Raw genomic sequence first — 4,478 nt, 5'->3', positions numbered from 1 at the left:
TTTCATTCCACGACATTTCAAATTACTTATATAACTAAAACTAGCTAGTGTGGGGAACCCAAAAAATAAAAAATAAAAAGACTAGTGTGGTGAAAATTAAAATTTGGCAAGCCTATGAGTTATATATCTTTTATGAAATCAATTGTTGCAAACGAAAACTTTTCATTTGCTATCTATGATTTAGTAGCGTAAAAATAAAAATTGGTTGAGTCTATGAATTATCTTTTACGAAATTAAATGTGTTTCAAATGAAGTTTATTTTTTTATTTTTTACCTATTACTTAGTAGTGTGAAAATTAAAGTTTGGCAAGTCTATGGCTTATCTTTTACGAAATCAATTGCATTGGCAAAGGAAGACTTTCAATTTCCTAACTCTTATTTAGTAGCAAGAAATTGAAATTTGGCTAGTCTATGAATTATCTTTTACGGAAGGCTTATTTGCATCGTAGGCTCTTAAACTATACACGTTTTGGCAAACTGATCCTCCAACTTTGATTTTCTTAGCACCGTTAGTCCCTCATTGTTAATTAACCATTTTTCTATTACTTTAGGGAGTAATTTGAAATAAAAAAAAGTTTAGGGGACCGACTTGCTAAAATAGGACATGACCCAATTTTTATTGTACCAGTACGACACACTCCAGTTTCACACATGTGGATAAGTCATAACACAATTTTTTTGACATGTGAGATTTTATTGTAGTTACGACAACCCTTTTGTACGTTTTTGGGAAATTCTGGATAATTTAGTGTGCTGAAAATATGGTTGATTTTTTTTTCTCCCGTGATGGTTTATAATATTAGGAAGGGATTGAAGACCTAATATTTCTCATGGTTTTTGTTCTCTTCTTCTTTGAATTTCTGTTGTAGTGATGCCTAAACAAAGTTTTATGGATTCTTCTTGAACCTCATGAAGTTCCTATCAATAACGTGAATTATTTGATTTGTGTTTAATGTTTGTGATTGATTGGCCACCAATTGCATGATTTATATGATTTTAACCTAACATTTGAAAAGTGACGGATAAATATGCTTTAGTCAAATAATCATAAATTTGTATTGGATGAGAGTACCCATATGTGTAGCTTAGGGATTAAGTGTTTAATGCCTACAATTTGTTTAATGTGCCACAAAGAAGTAGGAAGTTTGCTTATTGTAGAGATTTATATGTCCCAATAAGAATATAATTTGCAATTGTAATCTGCTATCATGGTAGAGATGTAATGCCTCACTAATTCTAGAGTTCGGAACATTAAAAACTACTAAACATAACTACTAATTTGAATACATATTTAAGAAATAACATAACTTTGTTCAAAACCCAAAATATTGTGTCAAATACAAAATATGGTATGGGACCCCATTATTATAAAACATAAACATAAACATTAAATAAATTGTGTTAAAATACTAAGTGCAGAAATACATAAAAACATAAATCAAAAGACTTAAAAACAACATCATTCTTGATCTTCCAGCAATCCATTAAATCTATTCCTCCTCAACACACATGCCAAGTTGCCACGAATCCTTCTCGCCTTCCATGCTCATTTTCCTGCACCATCTAAAAAAAAGGAATGAGACTAATGTCCAGCAAGGAAAATCTACTAAAAACATACATGTCATAAATCATAAAACATAAGACTATATCATAAAGCATATACTATAAAACATATGACTATAAAAGTGTATATCATATAGGACTACAATATTAATGGCCATTAACTCATTAACATGGTATGTGATAAAACCATCTAGGTCCTCAGTCTACTAATTAATCGAGGTACGTTAGATCACAACTATAGTATATGATAACACATCTAGGTCATCTGTCTACTAATCGAGGTAGAGTAAATCATAACTCTAAACCGCGAAAATAAAAAAAATTCTTGGGGCTTACTATCTAAGCCAGTCATATGTCCAAGCGACTACAACATAAATTCTTGGGGCTTGCTATCTAACCAAGTCATATGCCCAAGAACTACAACATATATCATATCACATATCATATCATAACATATAAAACATACCATAACATAAACATATAAACACATATAATCTAACCTATTTTCCTTACCAAAAACCGGGATATGGAGACAAAAACAAGATTGGAACACTCCTAAAAACAACAGTAAAAGCCATGAGTTTCTAAAGGAAATGAGATGAAAAAGAGAACTAAACCATCAAGAAGGAAACTTACCAAAAACCTTAAGTTTCAAAGAACTTAAACACCTAACCAAGAATCATAACAAGGAATTAGGATCTGAAAGAAAATAAAAAAAAACTAAAGAACCATAAAGAACTAAACTTAAGGATAAGAATACCTTGGATGAACTATGACTTTGATCTACACCTCAATACCGAAATAACATTCTATCTTACATCCCAAGTGTTTAGAAAAGCTTAGATTGGAAATGCTTTTAACCCAACACCCAAGTGTTTCTCTCTATAGTAACCTTAGGAGCTTGGAGGCTCTGAACAAAGCTTGAATGATGAGTGAAATGGATGAGTACTAGGTCCTATTTATAGAGTTCAAGGAGTGAAACTAACCCCTTTTAGAATGAATAGATAAATGAATATAAAATGAAAAAGATTTGAATTTTCGTTCAACAAATGCCCAGAATTTGGTCAAAATCGTTCAAGAGCAAGTCCAAGTGGTTAAGGGTTGTTTCTAGCTCGGTACTACAAATCTTTCAAAAATGGCTCCAGGAGCCGATATATCGCCATCCCTAGGTGATATATCGCCCCTACCTATGCCCCAAGCCTTCGTGCTTTCGTTCGTTCGAAGTCGACATGTTTTCTGTATCTCCCGTAGGTGATATATCGACCCCTATAGCTGCGATATATCGGCATACGTTGATATATCAAACACGTATTTGCACTTTTTTAGCATATTTTGAATTGATTAAACAGCTTTGACTGAGTAAAAATATGATCCTAACTTCTGCTAGAAGGTTCTAAAGCTTCTAGATTATTCTTTTAATTAAATTATTCATCACAAATATTTAATTCCTTAATAAACATGCTTGTGACAAGTGTCACACTCTTATTAATTCTATCTAAACCTTATGTTATAATAAACAATATTTCTAGGACCAACAATATTAATCAAACCTTATGTTATAATTAATATTTCTAAATTATAGGTTAAACTTATAAAATCCATAACTGTTGCTATGAGTTTCCAAATAAGTCTCAGCTTGAACCAAAATCCATGGAAACTAACATGCTACAAGCTACTACTTTCTTACTAAGTAAAATTCTGAGACACTACAAGAGATAGGAATTCTGGAATTTGTATTAGAGATGCATATGTGGATAGTTGATGAATTTAATAACCCTATATTTTATCCATTGAATTAGAATATTTTTTGTTGAGTTCATTGTTCTTGTTAGTTATTTTATTTCATTTATTTAGTTATTTCTGTAATTTGATCTTTGCTAAATCAATTAGAAATAAAAATTGATTCTTGGTAATTAGTAAGCAGCCCCTATGGGTTCGACACTCTATTTAATAATCCTACTTGTTTGATTGTATGCACTTGCGTATTTAAAATAATCCACAATAGGGTGAATTTAAAAGTTCCAAAGGACCTTGCTTTGTGTGTGGTAAGAATGACAATTTCGCTAGGGATTGTAGGTTCTAGAGGAACCACAATAAGGAAGTAAAATTCAAATACTCAACTAAAGAAGAGTTAGTGGCAACACTAAGTGAGGTTAATTCCATAAATTGAAAGGCAAATGGATGGTGGTATGATACTTGTGCTACCATCCATGTTACTTAAGAGAGATCTTTATTAAAGACCTTTGAGACTTCAAATGAAGGGCATGAAATCCAAATGGGCAATGAGAAAGGGTCCAAGGTTGAAGGCAGGGGAATAATTGATATATTCTTCACATCCAGTAAGAAGATTCTACCCACCAATATTTTGTATGTACCGAAAGTGAGTAGAAACCTTGTGAGTGACAATTTTCTTGGCAAACGAGAATCAAGGTTGTGATAGATTCCAACAAGCTTACTTTCTCTATGAGGAATGTGTTTGTGGGGAAGGGATATGATTGTGATGGCATGTTCAAACTTTGTACCTCCATTGATAATTTGAACAATAATGCTTCTAGTTCTTCTTATTATATGCTTGACTCAAATTCTATTACTTTGTGGCATGTTAGACTTGCACATATATGATATATCACAATTAAAAGAGCAGTTAGATGTGGATTGATTAATTGTGATAATGTTGAGCATGATAAGTGTGAACTATGTGTTAAATCTAAAATGATTAAGAAACATTTTCCTTGTGTTGATAGAAATTCTAAATTGTTAGATTTGATACATAGTAATTTATGTGAACTAAATGAAATGTTTACTATAGGAGGAAGTAGATATTTTATTACTTTTATAAATGATTACTTTAAGTTCACATATGTTTATTTGTTTCAGAAAAAAGATGAAGCATTTAATATGTTTAAAAAATATAA

General features: G+C 31.4%; 1 long non-coding RNA gene across 1 annotated transcript; it reads right to left on the bottom strand.

Annotated features, from left to right (window-relative positions):
- Positions 1 to 1,245: 1,245 nt before the first annotated feature.
- LOC133790062 (uncharacterized) lies at positions 1,246 to 2,478 on the bottom strand. Its single transcript, XR_009873870.1, has 4 exons — positions 2,324 to 2,478; positions 2,200 to 2,231; positions 2,077 to 2,118; positions 1,246 to 1,563 (listed from the first exon to the last, which is right to left on the bottom strand). It is a non-coding gene; the product is annotated as an uncharacterized LOC133790062 (long non-coding RNA).
- Positions 2,479 to 4,478: the final 2,000 nt, after the last annotated feature.

Source organism: Humulus lupulus, chromosome 7, assembly GCF_963169125.1.
Source record: "Humulus lupulus chromosome 7, drHumLupu1.1, whole genome shotgun sequence".
Taxonomy (NCBI): domain Eukaryota; kingdom Viridiplantae; phylum Streptophyta; class Magnoliopsida; order Rosales; family Cannabaceae; genus Humulus; species Humulus lupulus.
This window is presented reverse-complemented; position numbering and strand designations above follow the sequence as displayed.